At 50.5% G+C, this 21,600-nt stretch overlaps 1 protein-coding gene across 1 annotated transcript in view; it reads right to left on the bottom strand.

Moving 5' to 3' along the window:
* The window catches only part of LOC123999673 (cAMP-dependent protein kinase type I-beta regulatory subunit-like), a 432,723-nt gene that overhangs the window by 176,162 nt on the left and 234,961 nt on the right, over positions 1-21,600 (bottom strand).

Here is a 21,600-nt window from a genome sequence, read left to right as displayed (position 1 = left end):
TAGGGGAACTGACCTGCAGGGGTACTGACCTGCAGGGTACTGACCTGCAGGGGTACTGACCTGCAGGGGTCCTGACCCTGCAGGGGTACTGACCTGCAGGGGTACTGACCTGTAGGGGTCCTGACCTGCAGGGGTACTGACCTGTAGGGGTACTGACCTGCAGGGGTACTGACCTGCAGGGGTACTGACCTGCAGGGGTACTGACCTGCAGGGGTACTGACCTGCAGGGTACTGACCTGCAGGGGTCCTGACCTGAGGGTACCTGCAGGGGTACTGACCTGCAGGGGGTACTGACCTGCAGGGGACCTGCAGGGGTCCTGACCTGCAGGGGTACTGACCTGGGGTACTGAGGGGTACTGACCTGCAGGGGGTACTGACCTACTGACCTGTAGGGGTAGGGATACTGACCTGCAGGGGTCCTGACCTGCAGGGGTACTGACCTACAGGGTACTGACCTGCAGGGATACTGACCTGCAGGGGTACTGACCTGGGCACAGGGGATACTGACCTGCAGGGACCTGTCCTGACCTGCAGGGGTACTGACCTGCAGGGGTACTGACCTGCAGGGATACTGGACCTGCAGGGGTACTGACCTACTGACCTGGGGGTACTGACCTGCAGGGGGTACTGACCTGTAGGGGATACTGACCTGCAGGGGTACTGACCTGCAGGGGTACTGACCTGCAGGGATACTGACCTGACCTGCAGGGGGGATACTGACTGACCTGCAGGGTACTGACCTGCCTGTAGGGGTACTGACCTGCAGGGGTCCTGACTGAGGGGTACCTGCAGGGGTACTGACCTGCAGGGTACCTGACCTGCAGGGATACTGACCTGCAGGGGTACTGACCTGCAGGGGTACTGACCTGCAGGGGTACTGACCTGCAGGGATACTGACCTGCAGGGGTACTGACCTGGGGTACTGACCTGGGGGTACTGACCTGCAGGGGTACTGACCTACTGACCTGCAGGGGTACTGACCTGCAGGGGTACTGACCTGCAGGGGTACTGACCTTGAGGGGTACCCCAGGGGTACCTGTAGGGATACTGACCTAGGGGTACTGACCTGCAGGGGTACTGACCTGGGGGTACTGACCTGCAGGGGTACTGACCTGCTGAGGGGTACTGACCTGCAGGGGTACTGACCTGAGGGGTCCCTGCTGAGGGGTACTGACCTGCAGGGGTACTGACCTGCAGGGGTACTGACCTGACCTGCAGGGGTACTGACCTGCAGGGGTCTGACCTGCAGGGGTACTGACCTGCAGGGGTACTGACCTGCAGGGGTCCTGACTGCAGGGGTACTGACCTGGGGGTACTGACCTGCAGGGGTACTGACCTGCAGGGACCTGCAGGGGTACTGACCTGACCTGCAGGGGTCCTGACCTGCAGGGGTCTGACCTGCAGGGGTACTGACCTGCAGGGGTCCTGACCTGCAGGGGTACTGACCTGCAGGGGTCCTGACCTGCAGGGGTACTGACCTGCAGGGGTACTGACCTGCAGGGGTACTGACCTGCAGGGGTCCTGACCTGCAGGGGTACTGACCTGCAGGGGTCCTGACCTGCAGGGGTACTGACCTGCAGGGGTACTGACCTGCAGGGGTACTGACCTGCAGGGGTACTGACCTGACCTGCAGGGACCTGCAGGGGTACTGACCTGCAGGGGTCCTGACCTGGGGTACTGACCTGCAGGGGTACTGACCTGCAGGGGTCCTGACCTGCAGGGGTACTGACCTGCAGGGGTACTGACCTGCAGGGGTACTGACCTGCAGGGGTCTGACCTGAGGGGTCCTGCAGGGAGGGGTACTGACCTGCAGGGGTACTGACCTGCAGGGGTACTGACCTGCAGGGGTACTGACCTGCAGGGGTACTGACCTGCAGGGATACTGACCTGCAGGGGTACTGACCTGCAGGGGTACTGACCTGCAGGGGTACTGACCTGCAGGGGTACTGACTGACCTGCAGGGGTCCTGACCTGCAGGGGTACTGACCTGCAGGGGTCTGACCTGCAGGGGATACTGACCTGCAGGGGATCTGACCTGCAGGGGTCCTGACCTGCAGGGGTACTGACCTGCAGGGTACTGACCTGCAGGGGTACTGACCTGGGGTACTGAGGGGGTACTGACCTGCAGGGGTACTGACCTGCAGGGGTCCTGACCTGCAGGGGTACTGACCTGCAGGGGTACTGACCTGCAGGGGTACTGACCTGCAGGGGTCTGGGGTACAGGGGTACTGACCTGCAGGGGTCCTGACCTGCAGGGGTACTGACCTGCAGGGGTCCTGACCTGCAGGGGTACTGACCTGCAGGGGTACTGACCTGCAGGGGTACTGACCTGCAGGGGTACTGACCTGCAGGGGTACTGACCTGCAGGGGTCCTGACCTGCAGGGGTCCTGACCTGCAGGGGTACTGACCTGTAGGGGTACTGACCTGCAGGGGTACTGACCTGCAGGGGTACTGACCTGCAGGGGTACTGACCTGCAGGGGTACTGACCTGCAGGGGTCCTGACCTGTAGGGATACTGACCTGCAGGGGTACTGACCTGCAGGGGTACTGACCTGCAGGGGTACTGACCTGCAGGGGTACTGACCTGCAGGGGTACTGACCTGCAGGGGTACTGACCTGCAGGGGTACTGACCTGCAGGGGTCCTGACCTGCAGGGGTACTGACCTGCAGGGGTACTGACCTGCAGGGATACTGACCTGCAGGGGTACTGACCTGCAGGGGTACTGACCTGCAGGGGTACTGACCTGCAGGGGTACTGACCTGCAGGGGTACTGACCTGGGGTACTGACCTGCAGGGGTACTGACCTGCAGGGGTACTGACCTGCAGGGGTACTGACCTGCAGGGGTACTGACCTGCTGGGGGGTACTGACCTGCAGGGGTACTGACCTGCAGGGGTACTGACCTGCAGGGTCACCTGCAGGGGTACTGACCTGCAGGGGTACTGACCTGCAGGGGTACTGACCTGCAGGGGTACTGACCTGCAGGGTACTGACCTGCAGGGGTACTGACCTGCAGGGATACTGGTACTGACCTGCAGGGGTACTGACCTGCAGGGTACTGACCTGTAGGGATACTGACCTGCAGGGGTACTGACCTGCAGGGGTACTGACCTGCAGGGGTACTGACCTGCAGGGGTACTGACCTGCAGGGGTACTGACCTGCAGGGGTACTGACCTGCAGGGGTACTGACCTGCAGGGGTCCTGACCTGCAGGGGTACTGACCTGCAGGGGTACTGACCTGCAGGGGTACTGACCTGCAGGGGTACTGACCTGCAGGGGTCCTGACCTGCAGGGGTACTGACCTGCAGGGGTACTGACCTGCAGGGGTACTGACCTGCAGGGGTACTGACCTGCAGGGGTACTGACCTGCAGGGGTCCTGGTGCAGGGGTACTGACCTGCAGGGGTACTGACCTGCAGGGTACTGATACTGACCTGCAGGGGTACTGACCTGCAGGGGTACTGACCTGCAGGGGTACTGACCTGCAGGGGTGACCTGCAGGGGTACTGACCTGCAGGGGTACTGACCTACTGACCTGCAGGTACTGACCTGCAGGGTACTGACCTGACCCTGCAGGGGTACTGACCTGCAGGGGTACTGACCTGCAGGGGTACTGACCTGCAGGGGTCCTGACCTGACAGGGGTACTGACCTGCAGGGGTACTGACCTGCAGGGGTACTGACCTGCAGGGGTACTGACCTGCAGGGGTCCTGACCTGCAGGGGTACTGACCTGCAGGGGTCCTGACCTGCAGGGGTACTGACCTGCAGGGGTACTGACCTGCAGGGGTCCTGACCTGCAGGGGTACTGACCTGCAGGGGTACTGACCTGCAGGGGTACTGACCTGCAGGGGTACTGGGGTCCTGACCTGCAGGGGTACTGACCTGCTGACCTGCAGGGGGGTACTGACCTGACCTGGGGGGGGGTACTGACCTGCAGGGGTACTGACCTGCAGGGGTACTGACCTGCAGGGGTACTGACCTGCAGGGATACTGACCTGGGGTACTGACCTGCAGGGGTACTGACCTGCAGGGGGGGTACTGACCTGCAGGGGTACTGACCTGCAGGGGTACTGACCTGCAGGGGTACTGACCTGCAGGGGTACTGACCTGCAGGGGTACTGACCTGCAGGGGTACTGACCTGCAGGGGTACTGACCTGCAGGGGTACTGACCTGCAGGGGTACTGACCTGCAGGGGTACTGACCTGCAGGGGTACTGACCTGCAGGGGTCCTGACCTGCAGGGGTACTGACCTGCAGGGGTACTGACCTGCAGGGGTACTGACCTGCAGGGGTACTGACCTGCAGGGGTACTGACCTGCAGGGGTACTGACCTGCAGGGGTCCTGACCTGCAGGGGTACTGACCTGCAGGGGTACTGACCTGCAGGGGTACTGACCTGCAGGGGGTACTGACCTGCAGGGGTACTGACCTGCCTGCAGGGGTACTGACCTGCAGGGGTACTGACCTGCAGGGGTACTGACCTGCAGGGGTACTGACCTGTAGGGGTACTGACCTGGGGGGGTACTGACCTGACCTGCAGGGGTACTGACCTGCAGGGGTACTGACCTGCTGACCTGCAGGGGTACTGACCTGCAGGGGTACTGACCTGCAGGGGTACCTGACCTGCAGGGGTACTGACCTGCAGGGGTACTGACCTGCAGGGGTACTGACCTGGGTAGGGGTACTGACCTGCAGGGGTACTGACCTGCAGGGGTACTGACCTGCAGGGGTACTGACCTAGGGGTACTGACCTGCAGGGGTACTGACCTGCAGGGGTACTGACCTGCAGGGGTGCTGACCTGCAGGGGTACTGACCTGCAGGGGTACTGACCTGCAGGGGTACTGACCTGCAGGGGTACTGACCTGCAGGGGTACTGACCTGCAGGGGTACTGACCTGCAGGGGTGACTGACCTGCAGGGGTACTGACCTGCAGGGGTACTGACCTGCAGGGGACCTGCAGGGGTACTGACCTGCAGGGGTACTGACCTGCAGGGGTACTGACCTGCAGGGGGTACTGACCTGCAGGGGTACTGACCTGCAGGGGTACTGACCTGCAGGGGTACTGACCTCAGGGTGAGGGGTACTGACCTGACCTGTAGGGGACCTGCAGGGGTACTGACCTGCAGGGGTACTGACCTGCAGGGGTACTGACCTGCAGGGGTACTGACCTGCCTGCAGGGGTACTGACCTGCAGGGGACCTGCACTGACCTGTAGGGGTACTGACCTGCAGGGGTACTGACCTGACAGGGGTACTGACCTGCAGGGGTACTGACCTGCAGGGGTACTGACCTGTAGGGGTACTGACCTGCAGGGGTACTGACCTGCAGGGGTACTGACCTGAGGGGTACTGACCTGTAGGGGTACTGACCTGCAGGGGTACTGACCTGTAGGGGTACTGACCTGCAGGGGTACTGACCTGCAGGGGTACTGACCTGCTGACCTGCAGGGGTACTGACCTGCAGGGGTACTGACCTGCAGGGGTACTGACCTGCAGGGGTACTGACCTGCAGGGGTACTGACCTGCAGGGGTACTGACCTGCAGGGGTACTGACCTGCAGGGGTACTGACCTGCAGGGGTACTGACCTGCAGGGGTACTGACCTGCAGGGGTACTGACCTGCAGGGGTACTGACCTGCAGGGGTACTGACCTGCAGGGGTACTGACCTGCAGGGGTACTGACCTGCAGGGGTACTGACCTGCAGGGGTACTGACCTGGGGTACTGACCTGCAGGGGTACTGACCTGTAGGGGTACTGACCTGCAGGGGTACTGACCTGCAGGGGTACTGACCTGCAGGGGTACTGACCTGCAGGGGTACTGACCTGCAGGGGTACTGACCTGCAGGGGTACTGACCTGACCTGCAGGGGTACTGACCTGCAGGGGTACTGACCTGCAGGGGTACTGACCTGCAGGGGTACTGACCTGCAGGGGTACTGACCTGCAGGGGTACTGACCTGCAGGGGTACTGACCTGCAGGGGTACTGACCTGCAGGGGTACTGACCTGCAGGGGTACTGACCTGTAGGGGTACTGACCTGCAGGGGTACTGACCTGCAGGGGTACTGACCTGCAGGGGTACTGACCTGCAGGGGTACTGACCTGCAGGGGTACTGACCTGTAGGGGTACTGACCTGTAGGGGTACTGACCTGCAGGGGTACTGACCTGTAGGGGTACTGACCTGCAGGGGTACTGACCTGCAGGGGTACTGACCTGCAGGGGTACTGACCTGCAGGGGTACTGACCTGTAGGGGTACTGACCTGCAGGGGGCCCACATTGATTTTGTTCGTCACTCTTATTCAGATATCATATTAACATGACATAATGACATAATGGCAAATTGTGTCAAATTGCAGGAAATTTGCTGTAAAACTTAAACAAATAAAGGTTCTGTAAAGCAAACCTATTTGTGTTAAAAGGTTACTTTGGGATTTTGGCAATGAGATGCTTTATCTACTTCCCCAGAGTCAGATCAACTCATGGAGACCAGTTTACGCCTCTGAATCCAGTATGAAGGAAGTTAGAGGTAGTTTGCCAGCCCACAGTGGAGGTGTCATAATACCCATAAAACCTAGCGGTCAAACAAGGAAATGGTTCCACTCATTTTTCAATTCATAGGGGAATTTAGAAACACTTAAAATAAGGGCTGTGTTTTGTGTAGTCTTATTTATTACTACATTTAGCTAACATTAGATAGTTAATCAAGAGATTCTTACCTTTGCCTCGATTTGACAGTCTCGTTCAGATCATCATGGAATTTTGTAGTTGTTTATGATAGCCACATTAGCAGCTAAATAGAATTTCATTTATTAGGAATTTATAAAGGCGAATATATTGATAAGTCACCTTGTCAGGGAAAGATTTACAAGGTATTCAAAATGTCACGCCAGGGTAAGCCTACATGAAACAGACCTTATTTTAAGAGTCTCTAAAATCCCCTATTCGAATGGTGGAAAAAACATTTGGAACCATTTACCTGTTTGACCGCTAGGTTTAATGGGTATTATGACTCATACTGTGGTACTCATTAGCATTAGTGCAATGACTGGAAGTCTATGGTATCTACTAGCATGCTAGTAGTTACCATAGACTTACAATCATTGCGCTAACGCTAGTTAGCAACTTCCTTCATACTGCACGCAGAAACATAAATATTATATATGTTAATCTGACTCTGGAGAAGTAGATAAAGGCTTCATAGCCAAAATCCTGAAGTATTAATTTAATAAAATATAATTTATGCTAACAGATCCCGTATTAAATTATATTTTTTGTTAAAACCTGTTAAGACTCTAGGGGCAGTATTTCATTTTTGGATAAAAAGACGTGCCCGTTTTAAGCGCAATATTTTGTCACGAAAAGATGCTCGACTATGCTTGGAATTGATAGTTTTGGAAAGAAGACACTCTGACGTTTCCAGAACTGCAAAGATTTTCACTGTGAGTGCCTTAGAACTAAAGCTACAGGCAAAACCAAGATGTTTGAGCGACCAGGAAATGAACAGGATTTTTGAGGGTACGTTTTCCATGATCGCCTTATATGGCTGTGAATGCGACAGGAATGAACGGACACTTTCTAGCGTTTCCCCAAGGTGTCTGCAGCATTGTGACGTATTTGTAGGCATATCATTGGAAGATTGACCACTACTACTTGACTACTATTGCCAAGTGTCCCGCACGGTGTCTGCGTGGAAATTGGTGCGCAAAAGTCACCTACCAGTATTTTTCCATCCGAATCAGAGAAGAATGCAGGCTTCTAGGACTGGCATTTCAATGAAGAGATATATGACAAAACACCTTGAGGATTGATTCAAACAACGTTTTCCATGTTTCAGTCGATATTATGGAGTTAATTCGGAAAAAAGTTTGACGTGTAGGTGACTGAATTTTCGGTTAGTTTCGGTAGCCAAATGCATAGTAACAAAACGGAACGTTGTGTCCTACACAAGAATCTTTCAGGAAAAACTGGACATCTGCTATGTAACTGAGAGTCTCCTCATTGACACATCTGAAGTTCTTCAAAGGTAAATTATTTTATTTGATCCCTTTGTGAATATGTTGCGTGCTAAATGCTAACGCTAAATGCTAAGCTAGCTATCACCACTCTTACACAAATTATTGATTTTCTCTGGTTCTAAAGCATATTTTGAAAATCTGAGACGACAGGATTGTTAAGAAAAGGATAAGCTTGAGAGCAGGCATATTTATTTCATTTCATTTGCGATTTTTAGAAATCGCTAACGTTGCGTTATGGTAATGAGCTTGAGGCTGTAGTCACGATCCCGCATGCGGGATGGGGCGGACTATGAGGTTTTAATGTGTAGTGGCTAATTGCATAGCTAATAGGATACACCCCTGAACAGTGAGAGGCGTTTACACCCCTCCTGTCCTTTAGTGAGGGGTAGTCTTCTTCACGGCCACCGCCTGACAGTCTGTGTATAGGCTGGTTTGTACTGTGTGAGAAGAAATGTAAACACGCCACTTTTCATTAAGGCCCTATTCCCTCTCTCCTCTGGGGTGTGTGAAAAGAAAGTGATGTCTTTATCCCACATGTTTTTTAATCCCTCATACGCACCATATAATTAGTGATTGGGGGTTTGGCTTTTGGCAGAGAGAGAAAGAGAAGAAGGGAAAGGGAGGAAGAGCAAGAGAGAGAGAGAGAGAGAGAGAAGGATGAGAGGCCTTTTTAAATGAAGAAGGGATAGTTGTCAGGGCTTACCTAAGCATCGGTGAGAAAAAACTAAGGGATGAGATGAAAGTATGACAAATGATAGGCTGCAACAACAACGTCAAGATATGATGTGGTATACCCCCAACCCCTCAGCCTCTCCTCTGCCTTACGTCTCTCCCTCTTGCTCCTTAGCTCATCCCTCCATTCCTTTCCTCTCCCTCTCCCTCTCTCTCTGAGGCTGGGTCTGACTTTCCCAGAGCAGGGCGGTTGTCTGGTGGAATGTGGCTCTGCTGAGTTTCACACAGGGTCAGGAGAGTCAGCCTCCAGGGAGGGAGCAAGTGAGGGAGAGGGAGACCGAGAGAGAGAGAGAGAGAGAGAAGAGAGTGATGGATAAATATAAAATATATAGAGATACTACTGACTTCAGAGAGAGAGATCAAAAAAGAAGGAGGGATGGATAAATATACAGAACAGTACTGTAATACAGAAAGATATTGATTGTAAAACATGCAGATATCAGGTATTTAATACTTTTTAATGCCAATTGGAATTCAATTTAATACCAATGTTGAGGTCTGCGAGCACCACACACCTGCCAATATTCCTCTCCAGAAATGAGCCCATGTTGGTAAAAAGTAGTATTTTTAGGGTTGGCTCTTTCACCAAATGCTATAGCCTAGCTCATATTAGGCAGGTGTGCTATTTTTAATAAGTATAATCCTATAGCCTTACCGTTGTAGTAGCATAGTGGCTAGGCTATTGATGGCTGAAGCATGGGGTTGCCCATATTAACTGCACCTGAACATAGCTCATCTGTAAATAGCCCATCCAATCTACCTCATCCCTGTCCTGTATTTATTTATTTATCTATTTATCTTGCTCCTTTGCACCCCAGGATCTCAACTTCATCTTCTGCACATCCTACCATTCCAGTGTTTAATTGCTATATTGTAATTACTTTGCCACCATGGTCTATTTATTGCCTTACCTCTCTCATTTGTACATGCTGTAGAAATATTTTCCTACTGTATTATTGATTGTATGTTTGTTTATTCCATGTGTAACTCTGTGTTGTACGTGTCGAACTGCTTTGCTTTATCTTGGCCAGGTTGCAGTTGTAAATGAGGACTTATTCTCAACTAGCCAACCTGGTTAAATAAAGGTGTTCTCAACTGGCCAACCTGGTTAAATAAAGGTGTTCTCAACTGGCCAACCTGGTTAAATAAAGGTGTTCTCAACTGGCCAACCTGGTTAAATAAAGGTGTTCTCAACTGGCCAACCTGGTTAAATAAAGGTGTTCTCAACTGGCCAACCTGGTTAAATAAAGGTGTTCTCAACTGGCCAACCTGGTTAAATAAAGGTGTTCTCAACTGGCCAACCTGGTTAAATAAAGGTGTTCTCAACTGGCCAACCTGGTTAAATAAAGGTGTTCTCAACTGGCCAACCTGGTTAAATAAAGGTGTTCTCAACTGGCCAACCTGGTTAAATAAAGGTGTTCTCAACTGGCCAACCTGGTTAAATAAAGGTGTTCTCAACTAGCCAACCTGGTTAAATAAAGGTGTTCTCAACTGGCCAACCTGGTTAAATAAAGGTGTTCTCAACTGGCCAACCTGGTTAAATAAAGGTGAAATAAAGAAATAAAATAAGAAGGAAACCCCAATGGACTAATCAACAGCTAAATCACAGCTTAGTATAATGATGCTCAATACCATACCAATCAGCTGCTCAACATGCAACAACAGAACCTTGTTAAGCTGATTCAGGTGTGCTAGAGTAGGGCTGGAACAAACATCTCCACACCCAGTGGCCTAGCTCTTCAGATAGAGAGTTGACCACATGTGTTTTATACAGTAACAGTGGTATGGGGATGTTAGAGTAGGGCTGGAACAAACATCTCCACACCCAGTGGTAGCTGATAGAGAGTTGACCACATGTGTTTTATACAGTAACAGTGGTATGGGGATGTTAGAGTAGGGCTGGAACAAACATCTCCACACCCAGTGGCCTAGCTCTTCAGATAGAGAGTTGACCACATGTGTTTTATACAGTAACAGTGGTATGGGGATGTTAGAGTAGGGCTGGAACAAACATCTCCACACCCAGTGGCCTAGCTCTTCAGATAGAGAGTTGACCACATGTGTTTTATACAGTAACAGTGGTATGGGGATGTTAGAGTGGGGCTGGAACAAACATCTCCACACCCAGTGGCCTAGCTCTTCAGATAGAGAGTTGACCACATGTGTTTTATACAGTAACAGTGGTATGGGGATGTTAGAGTAGGGCTGGAACAAACATCTCCACACCCAGTGGCCTAGCTCTTCAGATAGAGAGTTGACCACATGTGTTTTATACAGTAACAGTGGTATGGGGATGTTAGAGTAGGGCTGGAACAAACATCTCCACACCCAGTGGCCTAGCTCTTCAGATAGAGAGTTGACCACATGTGTTTTATACAGTAACAGTGGTATGGGGATGTTAGAGTAGGGCTGGAACAAACATCTCCACACCCAGTGGCCTAGCTCTTCAGATAGAGAGTTGACCACATGTGTTTTATACAGTAACAGTGGTATGGGGATGTTAGAGTAGGGCTGGAACAAACATCTCCACACCCAGTGGCCTAGCTCTTCAGATAGAGAGTTGACCACATGTGTTTTATACAGTAACAGTGGTAAACATCTGGGCCTAGCTCTTCAGATGTTTGACCACATGTGTTTTATACAGAGTACAGTGGTATGGGGATGCTGGAACAAACATCTCCACACCCAGTGGCCTAGCTCTTCAGATAGAGAGTTGACCACATGTGTTTTATACAGTAACAGTGGTATGGGGATGTTAGAGTAGGGCTGGAACAAACATCTCCACACCCAGTGGCCTAGCTCTTCAGATAGAGAGTTGACCACATGTGTTTTATACAGTAACAGTGGTATGGGGATGTTAGAGTAGGGCTGGAACAAACATCTCCACACCCAGTGGCCTAGCTCTTCAGATAGAGAGTTGACCACATGTGTTTTATACAGTAACAGTGGTATGGGGATGTTAGAGTAGGGCTGGAACAAACATCTCCACACCCAGTGGCCTAGCTCTTCAGATAGAGAGTTGACCACATGTGTTTTATACAGTAACAGTGGTATGGGGTTCATGTTAGAGTAGGGCTGGAACAAACATCTCCACACCCAGTGGCCTAGCTCTTCAGATAGAGAGTTGACCACATGTGTTTTATACAGTAACAGTGGTATGGGGATGTTAGAGTAGGGCTGGAACAAACATCTCCACACCCAGTGGCCTAGCTCTTCAGATAGAGAGTTGACCACATGTGTTTTATACAGTAACAGTGGTATGGGGATGTTAGAGTAGGGCTGGAACAAACATCTCCACACCCAGTGGCCTAGCTCTTCAGATAGAGAGTTGACCACATGTGTTTTATACAGTAACAGTGGTATGGGGATGTTAGAGTAGGGCTGGAACAAACATCTCCACACCCAGTGGCCTAGCTCTTCAGATAGAGAGTTGACCACATGTGTTTTATACAGTAACAGTGGTATGGGGATGTTAGAGTAGGGCTGGAACAAACATCTCCACACCCAGTGGCCTAGCTCTTCAGATAGAGAGTTGACCACATGTGTTTTATACAGTAACAGTGGTATGGGGATGTTAGAGTAGGGCTGGAACAAACATCTCCACACCCAGTGGCCTAGCTCTTCAGATAGAGAGTTGACCACATGTGTTTTATACAGTAACAGTGGTATGGGGATGTTAGAGTAGGGCTGGAACAAACATCTCCACACCCAGTGGCCTAGCTCTTCAGATAGAGAGTTGACCACATGTGTTTTATACAGTAACAGTGGTATGGGGATGTTAGAGTAGGGCTGGAACAAACATCTCCACACCCAGTGGCCTAGCTCTTCAGATAGAGAGTTGACCACATGTGTTTTATACAGTAACAGTGGTATGGGGATGTTAGAGTAGGGCTGGAACAAACATCTCCACACCCAGTGGCCTAGCTCTTCAGATAGAGAGTTGACCACATGTGTTTTATACAGTAACAGTGGTATGGGGATGTTAGAGTAGGGCTGGAACAAACATCTCCACACCCAGTGGCCTAGCTCTTCAGATAGAGAGTTGACCACATGTGTTTTATACAGTAACAGTGGTATGGGGATGTTAGAGTAGGGCTGGAACAAACATCTCCACACCCAGTGGCCTAGCTCTTCAGATAGAGAGTTGACCACATGTGTTTTATACAGTAACAGTGGTATGGGGATGTTAGAGTAGGGCTGGAACAAACATCTCCACACCCAGTGGCCTAGCTCTTCAGATAGAGAGTTGACCACATGTGTTTTATACAGTAACAGTGGTATGGGGATGTTAGAGTAGGGCTGGAACAAACATCTCCACACCCAGTGGCCTAGCTCTTCAGATAGAGAGTTGACCACATGTGTTTTATACAGTAACAGTGGTATGGGGATGTTAGAGTAGGGCTGGAACAAACATCTCCACACCCAGTGGCCTAGCTCTTCAGATAGAGAGTTGACCACATGTGTTTTATACAGTAACAGTGGTATGGGGATGTTAGAGTAGGGCTGGAACAAACATCTCCACACCCAGTGGCCTAGCTCTTCAGATAGAGAGTTGACCACATGTGTTTTATACAGTAACAGTGGTATGGGATGTTAGAGTAGGGCTGGAACAAACATCTCCACACCCAGTGGCCTAGCTCTTCAGATAGAGAGTTGACCACATGTGTTTTATACAGTAACAGTGGTATGGGGATGTTAGAGTAGGGCTGGAACAAACATCTCCACACCCAGTGGCCTAGCTCTTCAGATAGAGAGTTGACCACATGTGTTTTATACAGTAACAGTGGTATGGGGATGTTAGAGTAGGGCTGGAACAAACATCTCCACACCCAGTGGCCTAGCTCTTCAGATAGAGAGTTGACCACATGTGTTTTATACAGTAACAGTGGTATGGGGATGTTAGAGTAGGGCTGGAACAAACATCTCCACACCCAGTGGCCTAGCTCTTCAGATAGAGAGTTGACCACATGTGTTTTATACAGTAACAGTGGTATGGGGATGTTAGAGTAGGGCTGGAACAAACATCTCCACACCCAGTGGCCTAGCTCTTCAGATAGAGAGTTGACCACATGTGTTTTATACAGTAACAGTGGTATGGGGATGTTAGAGTAGGGCTGGAACAAACATCTCCACACCCAGTGGCCTAGCTCTTCAGATAGAGAGTTGACCACATGTGTTTTATACAGTAACAGTGGTATGGGGATGTTAGAGTAGGGCTGGAACAAACATCTCCACACCCAGTGGCCTAGCTCTTCAGATAGAGAGTTGACCACATGTGTTTTATACAGTAACAGTGGTATGGGGATGTTAGAGTAGGGCTGGAACAAACATCTCCACACCCAGTGGCCTAGCTCTTCAGATAGAGAGTTGACCACATGTGTTTTATACAGTAACAGTGGTATGGGGATGTTAGAGTAGGGCTGGAACAAACATCTCCACACCCAGTGGCCTAGCTCTTCAGATAGAGAGTTGACCACATGTGTTTTATACAGTAACAGTGGTATGGGGATGTTAGAGTAGGGCTGGAACAAACATCTCCACACCCAGTGGCCTAGCTCTTCAGATAGAGAGTTGACCACATGTGTTTTATACAGTAACAGTGGTATGGGGATGTTAGAGTAGGGCTGGAACAAACATCTCCACACCCAGTGGCCTAGCTCTTCAGATAGAGAGTTGACCACATGTGTTTTATACAGTAACAGTGGTATGGGGATGTTAGAGTAGGGCTGGAACAAACATCTCCACACCCAGTGGCCTAGCTCTTCAGATAGAGAGTTGACCACATGTGTTTTATACAGTAACAGTGGTATGGGGATGTTAGAGTAGGGCTGGAACAAACATCTCCACACCCAGTGGCTGGAACAAACATCTCCACACCCAGTGGCCTAGCTCTTCAGATAGAGAGTTGACCACATGTGTTTTATACAGTAACAGTGGTATGGGGATGTTAGAGTAGGGCTGGAACAAACATCTCCACACCCAGTGGCCTAGCTCTTCAGATAGAGAGTTGACCACATGTGTTTTATACAGTAACAGTGGTATGGGGATGTTAGAGTAGGGCTGGAACAAACATCTCCACACCCAGTGGCCTAGCTCTTCAGATAGAGAGTTGACCACATGTGTTTTATACAGTAACAGTGGTATGGGGATGTTAGAGTAGGGCTGGAACAAACATCTCCACACCCAGTGGCCTAGCTCTTCAGATAGAGAGTTGACCAATGTGTTTTATACAGTAACAGTGGTATGGGGATGTTAGAGTAGGGCTGGAACAAACATCTCCACACCCAGTGGCCTAGCTCTTCAGATAGAGAGTTGACCACATGTGTTTTATACAGTAACAGTGGTATGGGGATGTTAGAGTAGGGCTGGAACAAACATCTCCACACCCAGTGGCTCTCCTGGAGGTGTTATGCTATGACATCAGAACATTAGCCTACAACCAAATCGTCTAATCAAATAATTCCTTCATTCAGTGAATAAGGTATCAAATGGCTATACTTTGAAGCAAGGTATCTAAGCAGGAAGGCTCTACACTGTATTTTTACAGTGCCAAGTAAGACATGAAAGAAGTTAGCTATTTCATCTGATATATTCAGGAAATGCATTATGGATATTATGATTTGCACCATGTCAAAATAGGACCCAGAATAATGTGTTTGGCTTTTTAGAGATGCATTTGCCCTCTATGTTTTCGTGTGCTATGCCTATGCTACATCATTTAGCACCTGAGGAAGTGGGAACTCAAAACACATTAGCTAGATTGCTAAGTGTAAATATGATATTTACTGCCAGATAGCCATGCGATTGATCTAACAGTACAGGCCCATATAGGCTACTTGATATAGTCACTGCTCCATTCGGCTGGAGCATCATCTCAATTACTAGTTCTGAGAAACTAACCAAAATGTCACTGACTCACATTGGTTCAATTATTTGAATTCCATTTCAGATAGTGCACATTGACCGGCAGTTTCTCTGTGGGGCGGCAGGTAGCGTAGTGGTTAGAGCACTGGGCCAGTAACCAAACGTTGCTAGATGATATCCCAGAGCTGATAAGGTACACATCTGTCGTTCTTCCCCTGAACAAGGCAGTTAACCCACTGTTCCTAGGCTGTCATTGTAAATAAGAATTTGTTGTCAACTGACTTGCATAGTTAAATAAAAATAAATAAATACAATTCTCTAGAGTTAATCAGATCATACCCAAACTGTGTGATGTAGTAGGGAATTGTAGTTTCCAACAGGACAATGTTCTACATAGTTTAGTGCAGAAAATGTGATAATTAACTACAATTACCATAATCCATTGTGTGACTACTTGTCCGGTCGGTGTTTCTTTTACGCCTGCTACATAAGAGACAGAAAAATTCATGATCAAGAGGGGAAACAGAGAGAGCAGTTGCTTCGAGAGGAATCTCTACCTGAGAATACATGATCTAAGTGATTGATAGTTGGTATTCAGAAGTATTTTACTTTGAACTACTGAGATAGTGATTGTTGACAGCATAGGCAGCAGCTCTATAGAGATGAGATGACTTGGAATGAAATAATAAAGTCATCAAATAAACAAATGTAATATAGACAACTGAAATATTGTAAAGTAATGGTAATAAATGGTGGTTAATAGGTGATAATCAGTAATGGGCAGTTACCACCATCATGGGACTTCTATGCATGGTTTTAGTCTGTGTTGTTACAGCATTACAACCCACATAGTGCATAACGCATTTAAAATTAAAAAATAAATATTGAAGCCGAAATGTAAAATATTAATATTTTTTAAATAATTGAACTGAAACCTTTTCAAACTTAATTTAAGACATTTTAAGACGTATTAAGGCCTTTAAATCAGATAAATGAATGTAATACTGTCACGCCCTGGTCAAAGTATTTTGTGTTTATCTTCATGTATTGGGTCAGGCCAGGGTGTGGCATGGGGTTTTTGTATTGTGGTGTGTTTTGTCTTGGGGTTTTGGTGTTGGTATTGGGATTGTAGCTTAGTGGGGTATCTAGCAAAGTCTATGGCTGTCTGGAGTGGTTCTCAATCAGAGGCAGGTGTTTATCGTTGTCTCTGATTGGGAACCATATTTAGGCAGCCATATTCTTTGAGTTTGTCGTGGGTGATTGTCCTTAGTGTCCTTGTTCCTGTCTATGTGTTAGTGTACACAAGTATAGGCTGTTTCAGTTTTCGTTACGTTTATTGTTTTTTGTAGTGTTTGTATTTAGATTCGTGTTACATTTGTTTATTAAAACATGGATCACAATCTACACGCTGCATTTTGGTCCGACTCTCCTTCACACCTAGAAAACCGTTACAGAATCACCCACCACAAACGGACCAAGCAGCATGTCAACAGGCAAGAGCCACAGGAGAGGCAACAGAGGCAGCAGCAGCAGGAGCAGCAGCAGCTGCAGTGGGAGAGGCTGCACCACCTGGAGAAATGGACATTGGAGGAAGAACTGGACAGTAAAGGACCCTGGGCTCAGCCTGGAGAATATCGCCGCCCCAAGGAAGAACTGGAGGCGGTAAAAGCTGGGAGGCGCAGGTATGAGGAGGCAGCACGGCGTAGCGGATGGAAGCCCGAGAGTCAGCCCCAAAAATGTATTGGGGGAGGGTCACAGGGAGTAGGGCTACGCTAGGTAGGAGACCTACGCTAACTTCCTGTGGTTACCGGGGGGCTAGAGAGATCGGGCAGGCACCGTGTTATGCAGTGGTACGCACGGTGTCCCCAGTGCGGTGCATAGCCCGGTGCGGTATATTCCAGCTCCGCGTATCGGCCGGGCTAGATTGAGCGTCGAGCCAAATGCCATGAAGCCGGCTCTACGCATCTGGTCCCCAGTGCGTCTCCTTGGGCCGGCTTACATGACACCAGCCTTGCGCTCGGTGTCTCCGGTTCGCCTGCATAGCCCAGTACCGGCTATTCCACCTCACCGCACTGGCAGGGCGACCGAGAGTATTCAACCAGGTAAGGTTGGGCAGGCTCGGTGCTCAAAAGCTCCAGCACGGTCCGGTCTATCCAGTACCACCTCCACACCCCAGCCCTCCGGTAGCAGCTCCCCGCACCAGGCTTCCTGTGCGTGTCCTCGGTTCAGTACCACCAGTGCCAGCACCACGCATCAGGCCTACAGTGCGCCTCGCCTCTCCTGCGCTGTCGGAGTCTCCCGCCTGTTCAGTGCAGCCAGAGCTGTCAGTCTGCATGGAGCAGCCAGAGCTGTCAGTCTGCATGGAGCAGCCAGAGCTGTCAGTCTACATGGAGCAGCCAGAGCTGTCAGTCTGCATGGAGCAGCCAGAGCTGTCAGTCTGCATGAAGCAGCCAGAGCTGTCAGTCTGCATGGAGCAGCCAGAGCTGTCAGTCTGCATGGAGCAGCCAGAGCTGTCAGTCTGCATGGAGCAGCCAGAGCTGTCAGTCTGCATGGAGCAGCCAGAGCTGTCAGTCTGCATGGAGCAGCCAGAGCTGTCAGTCTGCATGGAGCAGCCAGGGCTGTCAGTCTGCATGAGGCAGCCAGAGCTGCCAGTCTGCAAGGAGCTGCCAGTCTGCAAGGAGATGCCAGTCTGAGGAGATGCCAGTCTGCAAGGAGCTGCCAGTCTGCACGGAGCTGTCAGTCTACAAGGAGCTGTCAGTCTGCAAGGAGCTGTCAGTCTGCAAGGAGCTGTCAGTCTGTAAGGAGCTGTCAGTCTGCAAGGAGCTGCCAGTCTGCACGGAGCTGTCAGTCTGCAAGGAGCTGTCAGTCTGCAAGGAGCTGTCAGTCTGCAAGGAGCTGCCAGTCTGTAAGGAGCTGCCAGTCTGCAAGGAGCTGCCAGTCTGCATGGAGCCGCCAGAGCTGCCAGTCTGTAAGAATTCACCAGAGCTGTCAGCCTACATGGAGCAGCCAGAGCCGCCAGTCAGCGTGGAGCAGCCAGAGCCGCCAGTCTGCGTGGAGCAGCCAGATCTTTCAGTCTGCCAGGATCCGCCAGTCAGCCAGACTCTTCCAGATCTGCCAGTCAACCAGACTCTTCCAGATCTGCCAGTCAACCAGTCTCTTCCAGATCTGCCAGTCAGCCAGACTCTTCCAGATCTGCCAGTCAACCAGTCTCTTCCAGATCTGCCAGTCAACCAGTCTCTTCCAGATCTGCCAGTCAACCAGACTCTTCCAGATCTGCCAGTCAACCAGTCTCTTCCAGATCTGCCAGTCAACCAGACTCTTCCAGATCTGCCAGTCAACCAGACTCTTCCAGATCTGCCAGTCAACCAGACTCTTCCAGATCTGCCAGTCAACCAGACTCTTCCAGATCTGCCAGTCGGCCAGGATCTGCCAGTCGATTTTCGTTACGTTTATTGTTTTTTTGTAGTGTTTGTATTTAGATTCGTGTTACGTTTGTTTATTAAAACATGGATCACAATCTACACGCTGCATTTTGGTCCGACTCTCCTTCACACCTAGAAAACCGTTACAAATACTTTTTAAGCCTCTTTAAGGACCCGCGGACACCCTGACATGGGATACCCATGCTGTCACCCATGAGAAAGGAATGAAAGAGTGACTCAGACAGATGATATAAAAGACAGGAGGCCTGGATGTCCCTCTGAAATTAAACCAGTGAGAAATATAGGGCTTTTTCGGCTTTCAATGGGAAATTTCCCCTATTCTTTTCCTGGGGCTTTAGAAATGACACCAGATGCCTGTTCCTGTTTAAAAAGGGCCATGTTCAGTGGGGTCCTGATCTGTCAGACACACAGGGACCAGAGAATACACAGGGGGACAGAGGAATGGACTGACTGGGCTGAGGGCCCGCTGGAGGGGAAGTCCAGAGTCAGACAAGCGCTCTCTCTCTCACTCTCTGCAAAAACAGTCTCTTTCCCTTTTGGTTCATCTCTCTCTGTGCTTTCTGCTCTCAGTGTGTGTATCTCCTCTCCAGACCGGTCTCTACTATGCCTTTAGTCAGGGCCTTAGCCTACAACTGGAAGTCTAGACTCTGTAGTATGTGACCTGCCTCTCTTCTCTCTCTCACATCACCTGACCTGTAATGGAATCTAGAGACTATGAGGGGGATGGAACAGGCAATCTAGAAACAGGGAGAGGACAGCACAGTCGATCTAGAAACGAGGAGAGGACAGCACAGTCGATCTAGAAACAGGGAGAGGACAGCACAGTCTATCTAGAAACAGGGAGAAGACAGCACAGTCGATCTAGAAACAGGGAGAGGACAGCACAGTCGATCTAGAAACAGGGAGAGGACAACAGTCAATCTAGAAACAGGGAGAGGACAACAGTCGATCTAGAAACAGAGAGAGGACAACACGGTCAATTTAGAAATAGAGGGAGGACAGCACAGTCAATCTAGAAACGAGGAGAGGACAGCACAGTCGATCTAGAAACAAGGAGAGGACAGCACAGTCGATCTAGAAACGAGGACAGGACAGCACAGTCGATCTAGAAACGAGGAGAGGACAGCACAGTCGATCTAAAAACAGGGAGAGGACAGCACAGTCGATCTAGAAACAGGGAGAGGATAGCACAGTCGATCTCGAAACGAGGAGAAGACAGCACAATCAATGCAGTTGACTTCCAGACTAGAGAAGATGGGAGAGGAATGTAGAAAGTGAGGGAAGGAAGGAGGTAGAGAGGGAGGGCTGTGGCTCCAGTGCTGCAGGCTCATTGGTGCAGGTGGAGATGGAGAGAGAGCCAAACAGAGGGATACTTCACTCAGCAGCCTGATAATACCCCTCCAGCCCTCCAGTCTCAGCTGCGCCTTACTGGGGCTTGGCTCACAGAGCTCCATGCTAGCTAGCTACCAATCACTGGGGCTATTGTTAGGGCTGAGAGAGAAAGAGAGAGGGGGAGGGGGAATATGAGGTAAAAGAGAGAGAGAGAAGGTAGAGCGAGAAGGGTAGAGATGGAGAGTGAGGTTTGGAGGGATAGAGAGAGAGCGTAAGGAAGAGAGGGAGGTAGAGAAAGAGACTAAGAGGTAGAGAGAGAAGGAGAGGGGGAGAGAGAGAGAAGAGAGAGAGGGAAATAGATATGAGAAAGAGAGAGAGAGAGAGAGAGAGAGAGAGAGAGAGAGAGAGAGAGAGAGAGAGAGAGAGAGAGAGAGAGAGAGAGAGAGAGAGAGAAGGAAATAGATATGAGAAGGAGAGGGAGAGAGAGAGAGAGAGAGAGAGAGAGAGAGAGAGAGAGAGAGAGAGAGAGAGAGAGAGAGAGAGAGAGAGAGAGAGAGAGAGAGAGAAAGAGAGATGAGAAGGAGAGGGGGAGAGAGGAAAGGAATGAGAGCAAGCCAAGTTTAAACAGGAGGTCAGGGTTGTGAAAGGATGAGAAACAGGAGGTGAAAACAACAGACCAAAAAAAGGACAGACGACCCCCCTCACACACACTGGTCCTCTTGGCTTGACCCTGATGGAACCCCTTGTAAACTATGGAGTTAATCAAAAGTGTGTTAGGCTGACTGACTGGCTGTCAGGTGGGGGGCCCTGCTCTAAGGGGCCCTGCTCTAAGGGGCCCTGCTCTAAGGGGCCCTGCTCTAAGGGGCCCTGCTCTAAGGGGCCCTGCTCTAAGGGGCCCTGCTCTAAGGGGCCCTGCTCTAAGGGGCCCTGCTCCACACAACCACAAACCTAGCAGTGTGACCAGCCCCCTTCTCCCAAACCTCCCACTCATTCACACTCTCCCTCAGAACACACGCATGCACCACGCACACAAACACACACACCTCACAACGCCACTTCGTCTGTCTCCTGGAGCCAATAAGGATGTCATCAGTTCTGATCTCAGGCAAGAGGAAGTATTGATATACAACAAGACACTGGACTTCCATCATAGACAATGATACACACGTATCCACAGATATACAAAGAGCACATCACACTGACACACTGACAC

The sequence above is a fragment of the Oncorhynchus gorbuscha genome, linkage group LG16 (assembly GCF_021184085.1).
Source record: "Oncorhynchus gorbuscha isolate QuinsamMale2020 ecotype Even-year linkage group LG16, OgorEven_v1.0, whole genome shotgun sequence".
Taxonomy (NCBI): Eukaryota; Metazoa; Chordata; class Actinopteri; order Salmoniformes; family Salmonidae; genus Oncorhynchus; species Oncorhynchus gorbuscha.
This window is presented reverse-complemented; position numbering and strand designations above follow the sequence as displayed.